The sequence below is a fragment of the Eretmochelys imbricata genome, chromosome 1, assembly GCF_965152235.1.
Source record: "Eretmochelys imbricata isolate rEreImb1 chromosome 1, rEreImb1.hap1, whole genome shotgun sequence".
NCBI lineage: Eukaryota > Metazoa > Chordata > Testudines > Cheloniidae > Eretmochelys > Eretmochelys imbricata.
This window is the reverse complement of record NC_135572.1, coordinates 137,108,218-137,131,920: the sequence shown is the minus strand read 5'-3', so window position 1 is coordinate 137,131,920 and position 23,703 is coordinate 137,108,218. Positions and strand designations below refer to the sequence as shown.

Genomic DNA, 23,703 nt, shown 5'->3' with positions numbered 1-23,703 from the left:
TCTACAAAGACAATATGAATTCAATGAGACTGCAACAGCTATGATAGTTTAAGTGCTGAAAAATGTAGTGTCCTCTTAACGCTGTTCAGAAAGTTGAACATATGAATTTCTACTGCTATTTATGTGCCACGCACAGCAAATAATCCCACTGCAAGATGAAAATTTCATATTCTCCAACAAAACCTTACACACTAGACTGGTGTGAACAGTGAAGCAAAGATAGTTTGGGTGGAGAGTAGATACAGTCTACTATGATGGAAAGCTAGATGTGGGGTTCTTTGATTTTCACTTTCCATATTTTTGTCAGTCTCCTCCCTGACCTGAGACCAGTATGCTTTTGTCTTGTATTTTGTCTTTTGTTTTTTCTATTGCCTTGCATGTTTACTTTCATTAATTTCAGAATAATACTGTTTGAAGAATCTCTTGGGACATTTTTGTACGCCAGACAATTTTTCAGCTGGAAATGTATACTGTGTGTTGAAATTTGAGAACATGTCTATGGACTAGGAAGTGCAGTATCTGAGACAGATTGTGCTTTTAAGTCTCAGTGTAGGGTTATTGGGTGCAGAGGGGCTGCATTGTAGAGGGAGATACAGAAGGAATTCTTCCTGATGAGGCTAGTAGGCTTGGAGGGAGTACACACAGTGGTGAAACCATCACCTACCCTTTGCCCTTTCACAGCCTGCCAGCTCTGGAAAGGATGGGCATTGACCCTGACTTCTGAGGACACTACTGTTGCCTATCCCACTAGTTTCAGAGTGGTAGCCGTGTTAGTCTGTATCAGCAAAAAGAACGAGGAGTACCTGTGCCCAAATAAAGCTTATGCCCAAATAAATTTGTTAGTCTCTAAAGTGCCACAAGTACTCCTCGTGTTTTTAATCCCACTAGTGTGTAAGTACATCAAAATAGCAATCTTTTTCTACTGAACAAAATTATATATACCACTAGTTAGACAAATGTTAGATACGTCAATATATTAAACATAAATACAAATTGAACAAAGCAATGAATAAATATAACACCTACAAACATAAAGCAATATGTTGAATAAACATAACTGATGACATCATAAAAATATGCCCACTATGTTAAAATCAAGAACTATTCTTGTAATAAATCACCGCATTTGATAATATGGAACAAATCATTCTCACTCGTATGCCCAATATTTACCCAAAACCCCAGTCTCTCCCTCTGCTTATACCAGCCCTTATACCAGCCAGCTTCTACCTCTGCCCCACAATGTTCTACCTCTGCCTCCTCCTCCCCGCCCTGATCTCAGACTGACAAACACACACCTGTTCTCTCCGTGCCTCCTGCCTAGTCCTCATATTTAATTCAGTCTTACACTCATTGAAGTTATTGGCAAAGCTCCCATTGACTTTAATGGCACAGATTGAGGGGTACGTAAAAAATGGGTAGCCGTCTTAGCTGAAGGCATCCTGACTTTATTCCTATCTTACTAGGGGCAGCATCACAAAGACTTGAGAGAAATTATGACCATCTTAGCCAAGGAAGCCTGGTTTCATTATTATTGAAAGTAATGTGAGATTTTGAAAAAGGCCAAAAAACTAAACAAGATTGTTGCAATAGTTCATGGAAAGCTTTTTAAAAAACCTGATACCATGAGACTCATAGAATCATAAACATGTACGACTGGAAGGGATCTCGATAGGTTATCACTTAGTCCAGTCCCCTGCATCAAAGCAGGACTAAGTGTTTGTCCCTGACAAGTGTTTGTCTAACCTGTTCTTAAAAACCTCCAGTGATAAAGATTCATGGTAATATAGCAGGAGTTGACAACTCTATAGAGGGTAGACCCACTAAAAAGAATTTTGATAATGTTCATTTTTCAATGTCTGTAACTCAAGTTAACAGATTTAACTGTGAAACCTCAAAAAAATATTACTATACATAACAAAGATTTATTTTTGTCAACCATATTACAAGATGTTGTGCAAGAATGGAGAATATGTTCACAGAAAAGTTGTATAACTATCCACTTACAGTGCACTGCATCCATCACCATCATATCTGAATACCTTCCAAGTACTTAAAATAGGAATAAAATTCTCTCTCTCTTCCTTCCCAATTTTAGAGAGGTTCATTATTCTTTCATGTTCATTTCTAGGTTTGTTGGTATACATCATGTGTGTACAATGCCTAGCACAAGTGGATCTGACCTCTGCTGGAAGGTGCCTCTGGGCACTAGCACAATAAACTCCTCACTTAACATTGTAGTTATATTCCTGAAATATGTGACTTTAAGTGAAACGATGTTAAGCGAATCCAATTTCCCCATAAGAATTAATGTAAATAGGGTGGGGGTTAGGTTCCAGGGAACTTTTTTTTTTGCCAGACAAAAGGCATTATAAACATTTTAAACAATTTTCAACAAGCAAAAGTTTTAAACAATTTTAGAACAAGCAATTTAATACTACAATCATTGCTGAGTATAGAGCTTGGTTGAGGTGGTGGAGTCAGAGAATGGAAGAGGGTGGTTTGCCCGGCTGCTCTTCTTGCTGAACTTTCTGAACTCGAAAAAACACATCTAGAGATTGTTGTTTTGCTTTCCCTTTTTTCTTCCCTCTTGGTAAATTTCTTTATAGCAAGTCATTAGATGACCAACTCCCCTAATCACTTTGGAGCTGCGTTCCCTGTCAGGATCGTCATCACTCAGGATTTGCAAGCCAGCTTCAATCATTTGGAAAGCTTCAGAAAGACGTTTGGCAGTCAAATTTCAATGGATTGGTGGTTCTTCTACTTCTTGGCCCTCTTCTTCCATGCTCTCGTCACCTCTAGTTGCATCAGATCTTCATTGGTTAGCTCTTCTCCGTGTGATTGTAGAAGTTGTGTAACGTTGGCTTCTTCCACCTCATCAAAACCTGCTTTCTTGGCCAAGCCGAGGATATTTTCTTCATAGCGGGGACAACATCTTTAAATCCTATTAAGTCACTGGAGACAGTGAGGCTGGCAAGGAGGCTGAAGGTGCTGTAGGCTAGGAGAAGCACGTTGTGCAGCAGCAGCTTACCCTACTCTGCAAGCACCAGGGGCAGGGGCCTCAACCCTCAGCCTGCCCACTCTACCCCTTCCCCCAAGCCCCCACCCTTGACCCGCCTCTTCTTCCCCCTGCCCCCCGACTTCATCCCCCTTTACTTTGCAAGCTGCTTCCTCACTCCTCCCTCCCCGTCCTTCTGAACACTGCAAGCCAGCTGATAGCCATGGGCAGGATGCAGGGGAGCCTGTGCTCCAAGTCCTCGCTCCTACTCCCTCCCTCCTGCCTACTAAACGTGGCAAGCCAGCTGATTGCCGCGGGCAGGAGGCAGTGCGGGGGAAGAAGGGAAAGGTGCTGATCCGCAGTGTCTGCCGGCGGGGGACACGGTGGGGGGGAAAGCTGTGGAGAAAGCAGGCAGCCAAGCAACGTAAGAGTTTTGCTCAAACTTTAAACGAGCATGTTCCCTAATTGATCAGCAACGTAATAACGAAATGTTAACCGGGACGACTTTAAGCAAGGAGTTCCTGTACAAATAACAACGAAGGATGTACATATCTTTGTTTGCTTGTTTATGCTGGCGTGTGCGCGGGTGAAGACGTTGAGGGAAAGCTATACTGGATCAATGTGAGTTGCAAATAGTTCTGAAAGCAGCTACTTTTTTGAGCATACTAAAAACACTTATCCTGTTTGACAGAGAGGTATCTTTACTCATGAGGACTTCTTGCCTCACTACTCTGCTCTGGCCCCCAAACTAGGCCTGCACACCACCTGGTGCAATAAGCCATCAGGAAATGTGCTGACAGTGAGATTATGGTTTTCGCATTATACTATTCCACTCATTAATAAAAAGTTTCATTGATATCTTCTTTGGGAGTTTTTCTGCAAATGCTGAAAACAAACATTAGGGTTTTATTTTTTAATTTAAACAGGCAAAGGATTTATCTGTGGATTACAGCATACCAAATAGGAAAGATCATTTAAATTAGCAAAAGATGGACCCTACAACAATGTCTAATTAATGCTTTGGGAACTAATGTCACTACCATTTAACATCAAGTACGTGTGAAGGAATAAAAAGCTCTCTTACACTCCCTCATACTCCTGTGTCTTTTGCTTTCCTTATAGCATACTTAATGCTGGCCAGATTCCTCACTTGTGTAAATGTACTGAAGTCAATGATCAATCTTCTACTGACAACTTCTATAGAATTGCACCATGGATGAACTTGGCCCAGACAATCTGCTTTGACTAACTTCCATTCTTCTCCAGGGATAAAGGAAGCAGTACTTTAAAAGCTTGTTTATTAATTCAGTTTGACTGGCTGTAAATGGTTATTTGAAGGTGTGACCGAGGGATGTAACCAGACCATGCTTGATACATTTTTAATAAGCTCTCCTTATTTATCCTCTTAAGTTTGTAAGCTTTACTTTTATCTGAGTTTAGCTGTATCAGTGTGAAATTAGAATCTTGCATCTTGATTAAAAGGAGATCAGGAACTGCTTTGATCATGGTGCTAAGCCAGTATTTGTTAAACCAAACCCTGTTTGGTAAAATGGCCAGCTGAGGAGAAATAGCACTATTTTTGGTAGGATGTTGTCTAATCTACAAGCAGTGAGCAGTGTTCTACACCATGAGTAGAAGCCTGGTCGATGAGAGTTTTGCTATTGACTTCAGTGAGGCCCGGATTTCACCACGTGTCTTTACAGTACATTCTCTTACTAAATTCAGTAATATTTACATTTAATATCAAACAATTATTGTTTTACTGTCTCGTCAGCCTTCTGTCACAGCGCCGGGGAGATATGAATGTTCCAATATCAATTTTAAGTGAAATTAATTATTTCCTGTGAATAATTTCTGTTTAACTAGTCTCATGCAGACGTGGGGGCTGCAGTCACACAACTTCCATGAGAGCTGTGCAGCTAAAGCCCCAAACAGATTGGTATTCATCAGTCCTATTCCCTACTTTTGGGCCAAATCCTGAAATCCTTACTCAGGCCAAACTCCCATTAACTTCAGTGAGAGTAAGGACTACAGCCCAGATTTTCAAAGGCATTTAGGCATTGCTGTGCTCAGTGTTACAATACCTAACTGATTTAGGAGCCTTAATCTTACTTTCAAACGGGATTTAGATGCCAAAATCCCATCAACTGAATGGGATTTGAGCTCCTAAATCAGTTAGGCCTTGCAACACTGAGTGCAGCAATGACTAAATACCTTTAAAAATCTGAGCCTGAGGGCCTCATGCAAAGCCTATTGTAACTTTGTAAGAAAACCACTGCTTTAATAATGGGCTTTGAATGAGATCTATCTAACGATTGCAGGACTTGGCCTTAAGTGCAGAAAACCAATTGCTTGTTTTCATTTAAATCATGAAAACAAGACCTTCATGAAAATATTATTACACATGTCCTAGAGTTCAGTCTGATGGTGAAGTTTTGGGGTGATTAAACCAGTTCAGTTTACATAAAACCAGGAATCAAACTGTACCTGAAATTCACACTCGAACACAACTTGTTTAGAGGCTTGATTAAATATTTTTAAATTTCTGGATTTTTAGAGGTTTGTGCTGGGATTTTAAGCAGAAACAGCTAGCTAAAATAAGAGAAGCAATAATCCCAATCTGGTCAGAAGCAGTAATTAATGAAACCTCGTAAGAGAATATGTACTCATGCCCTTTCTATGACAAGGAGATTTAGAGAGACAAGGTGGATATATTGGACCCCATATCGAAGAGCTTCTTCATAGAGAAGAGCCCTGTGTAGCTCAAAAGCTAGTCTCTTTCACCAAAAGAAGTTGGTCCAATAAAAGATATTACCTCACTGTCCTCCTCTTTCGATTATCCTGGGACCAACATGGCTACAACAACACTGCAAACAACAAAGGAGATTTAGATTAATTCAAATTCACTTCCACATTTTGTTTCCAGACCCTTTGAGGTTTGCTCAACACTAATATAGATCCATTCTACTTACATTAATACTGGCTATTGTTACTTATCTTAATTTAGCAAGGGCTAAATGTTGAGGCACTTGCTATCTTTAAATTAAGCCTTGTGCCAGATCCTGAAGTCCATGCTCAGTTTTTATCCAGTCCTTACTCAGGAGTGAAAAATGAAGTGAAGGCCTCAGGTTTGCACTGCAATATGTAGCATCATGTCTCCCAGATCCATGAATGGAGAGGGTAGTTCGCATGTGGACTTTACCCCTCCTGCCTGGAAGCAGGAGTCAGCCACCTCCAGAGCACCAACTTCCTGGGCCCTGCAAAGGGCGTTCTATGGCTCTGAAGTTGGCATAGGAGTAAAGAGCAGACCAAGGGCAAGCTGGTGTGACACATTGTCCCTCCTCCAGCCCCCAAAGGAGCTTTCCTGAGAAGAAATACTACACTGTATTTTTCTTCTGTGATCCCACCTCTTCAGTGACCCCAGTTGTGACTTGCTACTGTGCTGCTGTGCACAAACCAGCCACAAAGTGGCCAATAGCAAGTCTTCTGATGAAAACTGTGGACATAACACAATAGATGCCTTGTATAGTTACAAATGGGTTCAATCAGTAATCCAGCAAACAAAATATAACAGTCCTTTGACACTCAACCAATAGGCAAAGCAATTAAAATGTACAGACATAAATAACGTGTTTATTTCAGGGGGAGTGATGAATATATTTGTGTTTATGCATTTAAGTTACTTTGCCTATTTTTTCTGGCATATCTACAGACTGCTTTATATTTGGCCTCTGTGTATACGGCCATGGTTTATTATGACGTCTCTGGCAAATCCAACAGGATGACTTGCCACATGGTGCCTGTGGACACACACAATGCTTGGAGTGAAGAATAAAATGTTGATACTGGCCTATAAACTGGAGTCTTGCGTTCAGGGTCATATAGTTTTATCAGGAGGATAATTAGAGCATTTACTCTATCTAGTTTAAAGTGAAAATGAAAAAATCATCTGTAGCTGGATTGAACTTTGATTTAGCTGGCTATTTTATCCTGCTTCAAAATTTGTGGTGGAAGCCTGACAAGTTTTTATTTTTTCCTTTCTCACAGATGCTACTGTGTATCTGGATTAAGAAACATGGCACAATAGCACAAGAAACATCTTCTGAGATTCAGGCATATAATGATTTCAACCTTTCCTCTTGTAAGCTTTATATAGGGGGAAATGCCATAATCTTCCTTTTCTAAAGGGACCACTGAATGTGTTTAAAAGGGGATAGAATTGCATATATAACCAAATCCTACATTCTTTGCTTTCCCGGTGTCTAGGAAAGATAATACCCTGGATGAAATTTAGACTAAATTCAATCCAAACAAGACAGAGATCTTGCTAATGGGTAAGTGAAAGAATCTTTGTGGATAGACAGAGCCTCTGACTGATCCCTTTATGGAGCAGGCATGCCTTCTTGTCTGTCCCTGTGATTTGCCAGCTCGGTCTTTTTTAATCCATTGATGCCGCTGGATTCTCAGTGCCTTTTACCATATTGGCTAGCCTGCAGGTTATGTCTCTTGAAGTCTGATGTTGACTTTACTACAGTTATCTGTGCCTTTGAGCTCAAAATTTGACCAATGGAGTGTGCCTTACATAAGGCTCTTCTTGAAGACCACAGAAGTGTCAGCTAGTATAAAGCACATCTGCCTTTTTAATTGGGACAGAGCAACATTAACACATGATACACGTACTCTGTACTCACTCTCAGTTTTCTTCTGGTTGCAAGGAGTCAGTGATTATCTTAAAAGAAACATCTTATATAGTCTGGGACACGATTATCTCTGAGAATGCTTTTCTCTATAAAACCAGTTGTAGCAGTTGGATTAGTCGGCATGGTCTTGTCTGTCTCAGGATATGTAAAATTATCATTCTGCATCTACAGCACTAGATAAGCATGTTTGGGAATTTTAATAATTAAATAAAGACAAAAGCTACACAACCTTGTAAATGCAAGAAATCATGGAGACATCACTGAGGCAACCAATGAAGGAAGGCTTCCCAGTGCAAGGTCTACTGCTCAGGTATGTACATCCAGTGTTATTATTTATTTCATGATATCAGCTTATGAGAATCATGGGATCCTGTTGTGTTAAGTGCTGTACAAGCACATAGTAGGGGACAGTCCCTGTCCTGAAGAGCTTATAATCTAATTAAAGGTAAGACACAACTAGTGGCTGTGAGAAACAATAGGAAAGGAAAGGGGGAGAGAGAAGATGGAGGAAACTAATAAAAATCACAAAGTTACAGAGGCTAACAATGTGCACAACTTGATGCTTCCCATTCAAACAGTATCTTTATACTTGCAGTTGGCGTGCTAAAAATAGAGATTTAGCCACAGCAACATGGACTAGCCATCCTGAATACAGCCCCACCCCAGACCTTGAATGGTATACGTTGTTGTGGCTTTTAAATCTTTGCCTATTTCCAGGTTTTCTTTTTAAAGATATACAGCAAACCACACCTGCACGACTAAGGGCCTGATTAAGCCTTAAGAGTGGGGCTTGCAAAACTGCCTACTGGGTTTGGATGCCCAATTCCTGTTAATTTCGGAGTACACTCATGTCCAAAACCCTTACGCAGCTCAGCTTAGCCCACATGTAAAAGTTAAATGGCTAAAGACAGAAAATTCTCTTAGGGAAGTCAGTCCCATCCCTAATATGCCCTGCTATGCCAAAGTACTAACGCTTATGCTATATTTACTGTATACACTCTATTATTGCAGGTCAGACTGTTTGAAAAGCCCTATAACTCTAGGATGCAATTTAGATGCTATATTTTAGCATTAACTCAGATTTATTTTTGTGGATTTTAGGTCATTAATGTAGATATTTAACATCTGTGTACACGATTTACATACTTTTGAATTTCTGTATTTAGTATTATTTCAAGAACAGAAGGGAAAGTTAAAAGAAATCTCCCATTGAGCTGGCCCCAAAAAATCATGGGGCCTGAAAAAATGGGCCAAATTCAGTGAAGTAACTCACATGGAATTTTGGTCCAACATGCTCAGATAGGGCCAGATCTTGAAATGCTTTACTCATTTTAAATAGTACCCTACTTCACTTATAATCCCGTTGAAGTCATTAGCGCTACTCATGGAGTAAGATGTAAAGTAAAGTAAAGATATCAGAATCTGGTCCATATCTTTTGCCTTTACAGTCTACAGTCCTCCTGCAATTGCCTCACCTATCCACTATTTAGAACACTTGTGACATTTTAAATGAGATTTCTAAATAAAAAATAACTGTTGAAGCTTCTTTTGTCATTGAAATAACTTGGTTGTTTTGTATTCAAAGAAAAGAAAAGAAAATAAAAGTGACTGGATCACATTATCAGCCATAATTCCTAATTATAAAAACTAGACACAGTTCCTAAGAATGCCAAAAATGACAACATTCAAAGAGCTACATTAAGACAAACTAAAAAGCTGACAAACCCAAGGGGGTAAAGAAATTCAAAGACAAGAATGAAACGGCATCATTACCATATTTGATTATGCATACATACTGCATAAAGTACAGAAAACTCTGATCTATTTCATCATAGACTGTTGTGACAAATATCCCAGTGCTAAACCTTCAGGAATGGGAATTTGAGAATTGAGTTTCTAGCTCTGAAAATTCAGACAACACAGGGGCTCTGTTTCCCAAGAAATCATACAGAACACAACATTTTATTGAGTATTAGCTGCAGCATGTCATTTTTAGTTGGCAGATGATTTACCTATTCAAAACAATTTCAGATTCACAACTATTACTGTTCCAAAGAATCGATGCATTTGCACTTACAATACTGCCACCTACTGACGCAGATGCAGTATTGTGTATTATAACCAAAAAACATTGAGACTTTTTTTGGTAACACTTTGCACTTTTTAATCACCTTTAAGCTCTCTGTACTTAATTCCCATGCCCCAATCAGTAAATGAGGAAGAGACCTTCAGCACAGGAATGCTGTGAAGTTTACTGAATTAATGGTTTGTAAATCACATCCATGTACTTGAGTGGGAGACACTGTAGATATGTAAGGTAATATGTTATTACTGCTAAAGTTTGCCAAAATGGGGCAGCAGTCTTTTCATTAGGTTACATTATAACTAGAACTAAATAGGATTCACAATGCCACTTTGACTTTTCAATGCGGGCTAGATGCCTAATTCACTTAAGCACTTGAAGATTTGACCCTTGGAGCCCAAGTCCTGTTTTCAGAAGTGACTTACCTTAGGATTCTCAAGAGGTATTTAGACATCTAACTTTCTTTGATTTAGATCTGGGCCCTAAGCATCATTGAAAGTCATTGGTAACCAAGTTTGTTAAAAGGAGCAGGGTAGTTTTAGTGGGTGATCTCGCTACTTGTAATGATCAGGCTGAGTTTATATCTCACCTCTTTTAAAGCATAATGCAAAACACATTTTCCTTCAACAATGATAAGTAAAAGTGACACTGCCCATTTCATCCTTCTATATATTTTCTTCCAAGAATGCTCTGAAGAAAAATATAAGTAAGGAGGAGCTGTGATGGTGGTCACACTCAGCAATGATATTCTTTTAGTTCTTCTGTGCTACAGTGATAGGCACACTAAGAATAGATAGAATTGTTTTGCTATTTTTTCAGCAGAATACCTTGCTGCTGTCTGAGAGGAAGGATATCAAAATGAATCCAAATGCTATGTTCCAGTGTTGCGGTTTGATATAGAACTTGGACAAAAATCCTGGAAAGGCTGATGAAGGATGCAAACAGTAAAGAATTAAAGGATGGCAGCTTAATTAATGTCAATCAATATGGTTTTATGGAAAATAGGTCTTGTCAAATAAACTTGATATTTTGAGGAAATTAAAAATTTGGTTAATGATGATATACTTAGACTTCTATAAGGCTTAGTACCACATGACATTTTGATTAAAAAATTAGCACTGTACAAAATCATTACAGCACATACTAAATGGCTAACTTATGGAATCCAAAGTAATTCTAAATGGAGAATCATTATCTCCATGTTTCCAGTTGGGTCTCACAGGGATCTGTTTTTGGCCCAGCGCTACTCAATATCTTTATCAATGACCGGAAAGAAAACATAAAATCAATCTGGTAAAGTTTGCAGATAACACAAAAATTGGTGGAGTGGTAAATAATGATAAGGACATGTCAATTCCACATATCGATCAGGGTTGCATGGTAAGCCTGGGACTCTTGAACACAAGCTAAGCTACAACACGCTGACTCACCCTCTGCCAGGGCTGCAGCCAGACAGAGGTCTACTACCCATGGGCCACTTCCACACTCCCCTGCCAATGGTACCTGCTGGTCCGGTGAGGTAAGGTGATCGGCGGGGGCTTCAGTTGCCAGCAGAAGCTCTGCCAGGGTTGGGCCAGCCGGCAGTCCGGGCCAGCCATCTGTCTCCTGCAGGGTCGGGTCATCCAAGGGTTCGGGCCAGTCATCTGCTTCCTGTGCGGCTGGGTCGTCCAAGGGTTCAGGCAGCCCGGGTCAGTCATCTGCACTCTGCGGGTCTACTGCCACCTCCCAGCGTGAGTGCTCAGGGGACGCGTCTGTCCCCTCCAGTGGCTGCGTCCTACTGAACTTCCAGGTCCCACCTTTATACTTCCAGCCCCACCCCTTGGCTTCTGGGGCAGAGCTAGGGGGTAGGGCTCCGCCCACAAAGGGGTGGAGCCACCCTCTGTGTCTGGGGAGGGCCAGTCCACCTCACTACACCTGGGTTATGCAGGAGGCCAGATTAGTTAGTCATCATGGTCCTTTTTGGTTTTAAAAATCTGTGAACACTGATATTTGAAAAACTCATTTTTAGGAGTGGTATAAAGAGACACACCCCTATTCACTGCCCATTGCCCTGTGTGCCCCTTATATAGACTAACATAAACATTTCACAGTTCCATTTCTGGAAAAGTCAGGAAAAAAATGGTATTGGAGTGTTCCAAGACACCGTCTCCTAACATCAATCTAATATACCAAGCTAGAGACGGTGATTTTCACAGAACTGCATTGGCAGGGTCAACTAAAGCCTGTTGAAGAGAAGAGCCAGATTGTTTGTACTTGCACTGCCTCCTAGTTCTTGGGCTCAGAGAGACGAAGGAAGAAAAGGGGGAAGAACGAAAATCCAGAATGTCATTTTCTGTAAAAAAAAAAAAAACATTAAAAACTCTACATGTCAGATTTGGTGATCGCTTTTACTTTGTCTGTGATTGATGGTGATGTCTTTAACAAAACCACCACATGTGCCATACTTTTGTGCAGTTTGTCCTAAGATTTGCTTTTTCACCAGTACAAAGACACAGTAGTGGCATTTCAGCTGTAGTCTATAACTCCGAGTGCCTTTGTTTTAATATAGAAGTCTGTCTGCATCTCTCAGCCACAGGCTTCCCCCATGGGGGTGCTAGCACTGACCAAAGCAGGGGAGCATGTTGTCCAGATGTAACCCATAGGATCCAGGATAGATATGGGATTCAGGCAATTCCCAGTGAAGAGGGAGCCAAACAGAGACTTGCAGGGAGCAGGAAGTGCTGGGAGGCTATCTAAATGTGGGATCTGGTCTTGGGAAGATCCAGTGCAGGAAGGAGGTAAGGAACCTGCAACCTATCTCCTCTAGGAGGAAATTGTCTGTCTATGTACTTCTTAGCCAAAGCCAGGGGGAGAGGGGAGAAAGAACAGGGGCATTAGCATTAACATGTGACCCAAGGAGTTGAAAAGGCCTAAACCCAAAATGGTAGAAGGGATTATTTATGAAGCATTGCTAGATTATGTGAGACCCAAGCAACCTGCTTATGTAATGGAACCAGGATGACTTAATAGAGCACCCCTGGGGAAGAAGATGTTAATTGGCATGCCAGGAGAGGAAACTGATGCATGAAGCACCAGCATGCAGTAACCTTCTTCCCACCACACCTTCCCTCAGTAACCCCACCAAAAACACATCACAACCATACTCCCGACAGATTAGGGGTAAAAGAGATACAAGGCTCTATTTATGTTCACTTTTAATGACAACAGGCCCTCCGTTAGAGGCTAGCTGGATGGAAAGCTATTACATCTACTGCACATTTAGATTTTGAAGAAAGATGTAATTTTAGAGGGGGGTGATTTACAGCTTTCCAATGCATAAATACTATTTAATAAATTTATCTCAATACTTTTACTGCAGCACCATCATTGCCAATGCCCTCCCATAATAATCTTAACATTTATGTCAAAGCAGTGAGGTTGTGCTGTAAAAACTTGCTGCAGTGTGATTCATCCCTTCATTGTAGAACTGAGGAAATATTTATGTTGACTGTAGTCTGGTGTGGCAGCTTTTGGAGTTTAAGCAAAGGAAATAGAGTCACTATTTTATAATAAAACTGTAAATTAAAAAAAAAAGAAAGACAAAATGTAGATGGACATTTCACAATAGAATATCATTTCAGCAGATTAAAGTTGTTGAGGCTCACATCTTACCTAAAAGCTTCAAACCTCCTGTGATGCACTTTAGCATACAGTATATATTTATACATCTAACTTAAATTCATATTTAACAAGTCAAATCCTTAGGATGTTCAGGGCAAAATTTTCAAACTTAGATATTTAAAGTTAAGCGCCTAAATCCTTACCTAAGTAAGGCTGACCTAATTGCTCCTGAGTACTTACTGCTCTAAATGACTGTTAGAATGTCCTCGGACTCCAGTGAGTATTGTTACACTCAATACATATTTTTAATATTTGGTTGGCTTTTACTACACAATAAGCATTTCTCTGTATTTAAACAGATACAGCTAGTTGCGACAATTCTTGAATTATATTTATTGAGGTGTAATACATAATCCATTGTACATAATGATATGCATTATAGTTGCTAGACTTAATATTTTAACAAAACAAAGGTGTTTATTTAACATACAATTCCTCTATTAGGAAGCGACCATAGCCAAGGTAATTCCATGCTGCCAGCAGGGAGAGCTGTTAGCACTGGCTGCCATGAGAGCAGCACTACAGCTTTTCACTTGGATGGGCTCCACTGTACCATAGAGCTGCCTGAATAGAAAAGCTTTCCAAAAAGTTCTCTGGTACATACTGCTGGAGTGCAGAGAGTACTAGGAACATCGGTTCTGTGCTTGCTTCAGATAGTAATTTCCTTTAAAGCTTCCTCCCCTTTTGTTACAGCTTTATGTTTTCACATTTTATTATTAAAAAGGAGAGAGAGAGAGGGGAGTCATTAATCAGGAAGGGAAAAGAAGAATCTGCACTGAGCCGCAACAGAGAGTGCCCCATCCCCCTGAATGACAGCTGGGGGGAGGGGGGACGGGGAGGAAAGAGGCTTAAGAACTGATATCACAGACCTAGCATCATAAGAGTCATTCTGCTGAGTCTAAACCAAGAGATTTATTTTTGCTTTTTAATTCCACCAGAGTGTGTGTTTATAGAAAAAGAAACATATGAGTGTTGTGAGGCTCACCATCTCAGTGACCCCCCTCGCAGCAAGACCTAGAATTGCAGCATTTTACTTCAGTTTCCCTACAACAATCTTTGATCCACTCCCCCTCTAGAGGTGACCTGGCCCTCTAACCAAGCCAAGATTCCCTGGAGAAAGAGAGGCAGGCTGGCTTACCCGTAGAGGATTCTAGCAGTCTTGCCCAGGAAACTCCTCTTCCTCCTTTTAAGTCCCACACCCTGCACCAGTGGAATGAAGTAGATTAACTGAACAGGGCTGACCGGCCTAAGGCCTTTCAGCCCTTAAAGGAGCAGGCCACTCTGTTACAGAGAGCCTTTATACTTAAATGAGAGAGGCCCAAACAAAGTGAGGGCTGGCAGAGAGCAAGAAGGAGTTTGGACAGAGTCGGACATTGAGCACTGAGTAGAAAAGGCTGCTCCATTATTTGTTAATGGAGTAAATTAGAGTCTCTGAAATAAACAAAACATACACACAACTTTAGCTTCTAACTAAGAAAAAAAATACAGGTCAACCTAGTATCCAGTCACAGAGTAAAAACCCAGTATAACTATGTAGGCAGAAGAGTACCAGCAGATCAGTCAAGATGGACTGCTTACCTTGTGGCCAAATGGCAATGCTATAGGTGTGCAAAAATATGTGTAAACAGAACACTTTTAAGTTTTAATATTCTCCAAAAAACAGCTTCTCTCTTTGAGAAGATGACCTCCGTTACTGCATTTGTCTACTGACAGATGCTTGAATTCAGTGGAATACTCAAATGTGTAAACCATTTGCGTGTTTGCAGAATCAGGGCCCAGAACTCCAGAATTTTATCCAAACTTTTCTGTAATGGCAGACCCAAGAAGTCCCAACTTTGGGACATCAAAAACCAGAGCAGAGCTAGACCAATGCTGAGCACTCTGAAAATCCCACCTAGAATTTTTTTTAAAAAGTTGTTTCTTGTTTACATTTGCAAATTCAAGAATAGTATTTTTTATTTTATTTGAAAAATAATAATAATAGCACCTAGGATCCCTTGTCATGGAACAAGACTAGGTTGTGTTAGCCGCTGTACAAGTACTGGACAAATTTTTTTTTTCCCCTTCATCATTGCATTTCTAGTGTATGGACTTGCATTTTTTAGTAAGTGGCTGCTATTCCTGTAATGTTTGCAGTTAAAATACAAATATCACTATTTTAAATCAAAATCAAAATTCTCTTGTTTAAAGTATCCATTGCTTCACTTTGTGGATAACGAAATCAGCTCCTTTGGTCAACATTTCAGATCCAAAGCTTCCTGGTGGTAATGAAACAACAATTATGGAAGCATATGTCCCTCCCACACCCCTGTTCCACTATTACCTGAACAGATATTCATTTTATTTTGGAGATCAATCAAACTTCTTACCACTTTCTGTGATCACAGTTGATATTGAAAAGAAACCCTTCTTATTCTCCCCACCATCTACTCTACATTTCATGTAAAAATCTTCTTACCCAAGGAAATTGCTGATGCTGTTAAAAGCAGGAGAAATCAATCATATACCATTCCCTATGATGTTCAGTAAGCATTAATATGATCTCTTGGACAATAATTCAGCAAGGTGCATAGTGCAGGCTTAACTTTAAGCACATCTCTATTTTGGAAAGTATTTAAGCAGGTGCTTAAATTTAATCAAATTAAGAGCTTTATTCTGGTGACAACAGATTAGGAAATGTTTGTAAAGCTTCTTCTATAGCTGGGAGTGAAACTGCCAAATCTGGATGCTATAACCTATATGCAGGTAACTTCAAAAGTCATTTACGCTGCTAAGCAGACTATAAATTATATACTACCTATGGTTTGTGCTAGGTGTAAGTAGCTGACAATTACAACTCCTATACTAAAACTGAAACAATTTCCCTCGGTCAAGGTTCCTTCCCCACTCTGAACTCTAGGGTACAGATGTGGGGACCTTCATGAAAGACCCCCTAAGCTTATTCCTACCAGCTTAAGTTAAAAACTTTCCCAAGGTACAAACTTTGCCCTGTCCTTGAACAGTATGCTGCCACCACCAAGCGTTTTAAACAAAGAACAGGGAAAGAGACCACTTGGGGATGTCTTCCCCCCAAGCCCTACACCGCCTTTCCTGGGGAAGGCTTGATAATAATCCTCACCAATTGGTACAGGTGAGCACAGACCCAAACCCTTGGATCTTAAGAACAATGAAAAATCAATCAGGTTCTTAAAAGAAGAATTTTAATTAAAGAAAAAGTAAAAGAATCACCTCTGTAAAATCAGGATGGAAAATACATTACAGGGTAATCAGATTCAAAACATAGAGAATCCCTCTAGGCAAAACCTTAAGTTACAAAGAGACACAAAACCAGGAATATACATTCCCTCCAACACAGCTTATTTTACAAGCCTTTAAACACAAGAAAATCAAATCCATTTTCTAGCTAAATTACTTACTAATTTAACAAGAGTTGGAAGGCTTACATTCCTGATCTGTTCCTGGCAAAACCATCAACCAGACAGCCCAAACCCTTTGTCCCCCTCCTCCAGATTTGAAAGAATCTTGTCCCCTCATTGGCCATTTTGGGTCAGGTGCCAGCAGGGTTACCTTAGCTTCTTAACTCTTTACAGGTGAAAGGATTTTGCCTCTGGCCAGGAGGGATTTTATAGCACTGTTTACAGAAAGGTGGTTATCCTTTCCTTTATATTTATGACTCCCTCAGTCAGGGATATTACCAGGGTTCTGATATAAAACAGTACTAAATATAATACTGCTACTAATAAATCTATTAAAACATTAACAGTGCAGTAAAGCAACTATCGCCGTTATTTTTGTTTTTTAAATAACTGTAAATATGTCTTGACATCAGCACATTCCTAAATACACAATGTTAAATTAAATGAGATTATTCAATGTTCCTTTCATGAGCTAACCACAAACATATATATAAATGCAAGCAGGGAACAGAGATAAGTCCTACAGAGGATGCATTAGCTAGCAACAAGGTACACTGAATTAGGCCTGGATCCAAAAACGGTATTTAGACTTCTAACTTCCTTTGAAATCAGTGGAAGTTAGGAGCCTTACTTTTGAGGATCTGGGCCTTAATGTCTAATTCAGGCTAAGGGAATGTTTTCTGATCAAAGCATGAAATAGTTGTACATAAGCAAAAGATATCCATGAAAATATTCTGCTTCTTTTAAAGAATAATAATCAAATAGCTTGTTAATAAACTATATAAAGGATTAGTCAATAAGCAAATATTTCCCATGCACATTGGTTGTAGAATGGAGGCATTATCAGCAGCTCTGTAGTTAACCCTGTGTGTAGATTTTCACTTCAAGCAGTTTCAGATGTTATGGGAAGAAAACAAATGTTTGTTACAAACATACTGACACCACAACTCTGAATACAGATGTAGGTTGTGGCTTTCAAAGGAGCCTATGGGAGTTTCGTACCCAAATCCCTCTGAATGCCAATGAGATTTGGTTGCCTAATACTTTTAGGCTCCTTCAAAAATCCCAACCTTCATCTTTTGCAAAGTTGCTAGAAGAGCATTCAGCAGCACCAGCCAGGGGAAACCAAGAGGCCCCAATCTGAATATATTTCAAGCACCCAGCACAAACTGGGCATGGGTGAGTTATAACCTTTGGTGCTGGCCTGGGGCCTTCCAGCTCCTTTCCCTGCCTGTGAGAGCAGGGGTCCCAGCGTTGTGAGGCGCCCAGGCCCCGCGCCTCTCTGGGGCTTGTTCCGCCCCACACCAGACAGGGGCAGCTGGAAGGCACCAGCACCGCCCACTTGAAATCTGCCTCGTGCAAAGGTGGTGGTGGGGGGGGTGGTCTGGCTGGCGGGCTCCGCTCCCGCTGAGGGAGGTGGGGGGGGGGGGGGAGTGACCCCAATCTCCTGGCTGCTACAAACAGGGGCTGGTGCCGCCGCTTGGGGAGGCGGCCCGGTGTCTTTCACCCCCACGCACAAAAGCCGTCGGCGCCCGCTGCCCCCTGACGCTTCTTCCTGGGCGAGCCCCCCACCCCCACAAGGCGCCCGGGCAGGCGCGGGGAAGCGGGGACGGAGGACGCTGGTTGCGGCGCCCGCTCCGCCCCGCCAGGGAGCGCCCCAGCCCAGGGGATGGGGAGCCGGCAAACCCCGCCCCCGGGCCCCGCTTCCCGCCGCGGCAGGAAGGAAGGAGGAAGGACGAGCGGGTCTCGGCGCTGGTGCTGCCCGCCCGGACCCACAGTACGTGCCGCGGGCCCCGCTCCACGTGGGGGTGGGGGCTGGGGGGAGCCCCCGTGGGGAAAGGGGCGGGGCTGGCCCCAGGGCAAGGATCCAGACACCTGAGGCGGGTGGGGGAGCCCCCGGTTCCCAGCCGTGGCAGCCCATGTACCTGAGCCGCCTGGAAGAGGGGATCCCCGGAGCCGCCCCGGGGTGGTGGGGCAGTGGGAAGAAAACAGAGAAATCTCTCTCTGCCCCCCCCCCACCCCGCCTGGGAACTCAGCTGGTGAATGGGGAGGGGGGCGGATACCTTGGGGTGTGAGGGAGACACCCCCCGCGCCCCAAAACCATCCCGTGAACTGGGGTGAAGCGATGGCATGGGCAGACCACCCACCCCGTGTGCAGTGAGGGGGGAAAGGGACCCCCCCCCAGCAAGCCCCTCTCCCTAAGGCAGGGGTACTTGGGTGAGGAAGAAAGAGAACCCACCACTTCCCACCCCCAAGTGATAACCGCGGCCCCCGTGCTGGGCTCCCCGTCGCAAGGTGGCTGCCCCAGCAATGTTCTGCAATACACCAGGGCCTTGCTGTGTTGGGTGCTGTGCAAACGTAGAGCACGAAAGATGGTTTGATGCAGTATGGATGCACCAAACAGCCCTACTTAGTAAGCTTAAAACTGCTAGTAGTTAGTGGCCCGTGACCAGGATTCATCATCGGATTTGGTCCGCTGGTTGGATCACTAGCTTCCCTGGCCGGAGCCGGGTACTGAGGGGCAGCACGACAAGAACGCTGGTCTGTGCCCTCCAGTGCTAGGCACTGTACGCAAACGCACAATAGGAGATAGTGCCTGCTCCAAAGAGCTTAAACTACCCATTTCCTCCTCATGTGCACACTACTTCCTACCATTGACCTGCCAATGCCCCAAGATAGGACAAAGACCCAAAATAAGGCATATTAGTGATAATTTATTGTTCACTATTACATTTTTTTTAATATAGTACAAATTGACCTTTCATTTTTTCCAAATCCAAAACCTGCATTTTCCCTATAAGCCACTCAAATGCACCAGGTATCGTGGATTTCAAAGCAACACCCTGTATTCTCAGATCCATATAGGACAGGGGTCCCCAAACTGTGGGACACTCCTCCAGGGGGCACAGAGACACATTTGTGGGGGAAGGGGGCCTGGACCAACCCCAATGGGGGGATGGGGAGAGAGTGCTACCCAGCCCCTTTCTGCCCCCCACTCCAGTCCAGCCCCGCTCCCAGTCATGGCCCCACCTGCAGTTCCGGCCCCAACTGCGGCCCCGCTCCTGGCCACAGCTCCACTCCCAGCCATGGCCCTTAGCTCCCAACATGGCTCCACTCTCAGCTAAGGCCCCAGCTGTAAAGGTAGTGATATTAAAATGAACATAGGTGGTGATGCACAATGGTAATGCCCCTGGCTCCCACAATGCACAATGCCCCTGCCCACATGCGCAATGCACAATGCCCCTGGCTCCCAACACGGCTCCACTCTCAGCTAAGGCCCCAGCTGCAGCACAAGCCCTGCTTCTGCCCCCCTCCCCCTCCCCAACCATGCTTCCTGGGGAGGAGAGAGTTTGGGGACCACTGATATAGGAGTAGAGCCTTAGGCTCTTGGGACCTGGTGAACTGTGACTTTATACATGCTACTGCATGGTCTGCGTGGAGTTTTTGTACTGATTTAACTATTTCAGTGTGCGTTTGTGAGGCAAGGGGTTGATTTTCTACCAAAACAGTTAAATGAGTACAGTCTCTAGCCTGGCCACAATTATACCGTTATAATTTATTCCCCTTTCCTTACAGCAGTAAGCTGTACCTGCATAAGCACCTTATACCAGAATAATTGCATGCATATTAGATCGCTGTAACTATGCTGGCTGGATAACAGCCAGGTCCTAACCAGAGAACATTTTTTATATTTACCGACATCAAAAGTCAACCAGAGAACATCTTTAATATTTAGCGATATTCACAAATATAAATGTAGTCTACAGGAGTTTTTGTTAAAGGGGTATACAGGTGTAATTAATTGGTTCTGTGTTGCACATCTGCATTTCTACAAGAATTATAACTGGGCCATGTTGATATTAAAATTAACATAGGTAGCGATGCACACTGGTAATTAATCAGTAGCTGAGTGACAGAAAAGGCTGAATGGACTTTCTTTAAACATCCTCCTGCCCCCAGATTTTCTAGCACTAGAAATGTAAAATGATCATTTGAAAAATATAAGCTGTTGGTGCTACAACATGGCATTTTGTTCTCACCAAGTTCTTGGAATATGTACAAAACACTTACAGCAATTTCAGTATTGGTTCAAGTCATTGGTCGATCTGTTCCTTTATCCGACTGTCAGCATTACCAAATACTTAAAGATTTGGTGAAAAAAGTGGGGAAGAAATCATTCCTGACCCACACAAATGATTGATGTATTCCCTGAAATAAAAGTTGTAATGACTTACTTACTAGTTGTCTTATTTTGCAGAGCTACAAAAGTTAGTGTTGGTAAGATTCTCCAGTCCTCTCTAGTTTTATTTACTTCAGTGACTTTCTGTGACAGTAAATTCCACAGATTGACTGTGGGATCTGTGAAGAAGTATTTTAATTTGTTCTAATTCCTCCCCCTCTTAATTATATCATTTTCTATTTCTATGCAACAGCGTGAAAAGAAGTGACTGACTAGCTCTTGCTATGCTCTTCATAATTTTAAATAACTGAAAGTCCCCTCAATCTTTTTTTTTTTCTTTCCTAAATAGTCCTGTTTCTTCAGGTCTTGCCATACTGAGCAGTAAGACTTTTGTTGACTGTAGGCCTTTTCAAGCTGTGCAATATATTTCAAGTGTGGTTACCAAAACTGTGTACAATACTCCACCAGGGGGCTGTGCTCTCATGGTGTACAATGTATCATCACATTTTCAAAATAGCAGGTTTCAGAGTAGCAGCCCTGTTAGTCTGTATTTGCAAAAGGAAAAGGAGTACTTGTGGCACCTTAGAGACTAACAAATTTATTTGAGCTCACGAAAGCTTATGCTCAGATAAATTTGTTAGTCTCTAAGGTGCCACAAGTCCTCCTTTTCTATTTTCAAAATAGAGCATTCCAGGATCCAATCCTACGGGATGGTAATCCGTCTCAATTTAACTTCAGTGGGACTGAGTGATGTACAACACTTTGTGGGATCAGACCCATAGTCAGTTATGGCTTTCTTCTTTCATCAGTATTTAATATAAATGGGGAATTATTATATGATTTGAAAGGTTAGGAAAGGAGATAAAACAATGTATCAGAAATGGACCGTTTGTCCTGTGTACAGTGCCTAGCACAATGGGGTCCTTATCCATGACTGGGACTCCTAGACGCTGTGGTAATACAAACCGATAATTATGTGGTTGTGGTTAAAAAAGGGTGGGGAGGGAATTTTCTGTGCCAAAGCCCTCGAAGCAAGAGAACATTTTAATACACAAAAAGGGACCAAGTATTCTTTGTCCAAGCATTTTATTGTTGCTGCCTGCAGCCTTAAAATCTTTTACTTTAGTCCGCAATCCTGCCAGATGGTCTCTGCCAGCAGCTCCCCTATCCCTGCATTGAGACACATTCAGTGACACTCCATATGGGCACCAGGGTTTTCCTGCAGAGATCATTTGGCAAGACTGGGGCCTTAATTTTACTACCATGAGTAGTCCCATTGATTGGACTATTCACCGTAGTGAAGTTAAGCACATGTACAAGTGTTTGCAAGATTGGGACCTTAGCTTTAATGCCAGCATGCAAAATTCTGCCCATCCAATTGCCTGGGGATAGTCATTTTTGTATGAGCAAGTAAATTTTTTCATCATCATTATGGTAAGTGCTGGCAAGTAGATTTTTTGCCTGGGCTAATACATTTTCTTGGTAATTTTACAATGATGATTCATACCTTTTAGTAATTTCTTCATTCAAAAGTTAAGTGGTGTTCCCAGCGACATTAGACTATTTTCGGTTTGTGCAGCAACCTCCGTATTTTAACTTTTAGGAATTGAAAAAAGTAGAGCCAGAATTATTTTATTTATTTTCTGCTTCTTGAGTGATTTTGATAACCTATTGAATTTACTTTTGAAGAGCCATTTTGCTTTTTTGATTTCTTATTAATGATTTCTTTGTTGTTTGTATTATGGTGGTGCCCAGGATCAGGACTTTCCTGAGTTAGGAGTTATATTTCTATAAGGGTTCATAAATAATTTATGACAATTATTTTTTTTCTGTTTGCTAAAGTGTATATTTATTTCATGTTCCGTAAGCTGATACATTTTAATGGATTTGTGAGGGCTTTTTCACCCCTCAAAAAGCTCTCTCTATGTGCTTCGGAATATGGTTTGTATTTTTTTGTCACTTACGGTATTAAAAACAAAGCCTCTTTATGTTAGGCTGTGAACCTGATTTTCGTTGATCCTTAAGGCAGTTCAGAGAATGGTTTGGTATGCAAAAGTCATAGGCAGACACAGAATTCTCGTGTGTGTAACTTCCCTAAACTACAGGCAGAAAATGAGAGAGGCAGCTACAATACAGTTTACATTTTAAATATGAGAAAGAGACCTTTCTGTTTACTCTAGTGACTTTGACAGTACCCAGATGTGCACATGAAAGAAATGAAAACTGTATACACACATGCATGCACACTCACGCACCCTATGAGAGAGAAACACAACTTTTAAAAAGATGATAGCATAGGAAAATGTTTTTTGAGATGAACAGAAAGGGGAAGCCCCGCCCATGTCTTTTATATATCTGTAAGCTCGTTATGCTGCAAGTCACTGCAATGTTTCATTAGTGACCTCTGCTCTTTCTTTCCCTCCTGCCTCTCTTGGCACATTGGAAGGAAGACAATGAATTCAGTCTCTTTGACAGTTTTGAACCTGATTCTGCTAACCTTTACTCATATGAGTAGGCCCATTGACTGAACTGGGACTACTCATGTACGTAAGGACTGTTTGCAGAAGGGTTGGTGAGTGAGCGGTTTGCATATTTGGGCTCTGTCTCCACTATACAAAGGGAGAGCGTTCAGCCTTTGTGCTGATTTGTGGTAGCTTCATGATTTG

The 23,703-nt window shown here is 41.8% G+C and overlaps 1 protein-coding gene across 1 annotated transcript in view; it reads left to right on the top strand.

Moving 5' to 3' along the window:
- The first annotated feature begins 18,572 nt into the window (after positions 1–18,572).
- The window catches only part of GEMIN8 (gem nuclear organelle associated protein 8), a 34,700-nt gene continuing 29,569 nt past the window's right edge, over positions 18,573–23,703 (top strand). Inside the window, exon 1 of the mRNA XM_077815985.1 lies at positions 18,573–18,634. The gene's annotated coding sequence lies outside the window, so the exon portion shown is untranslated. The remainder of the gene's footprint in view (positions 18,635–23,703) is intronic.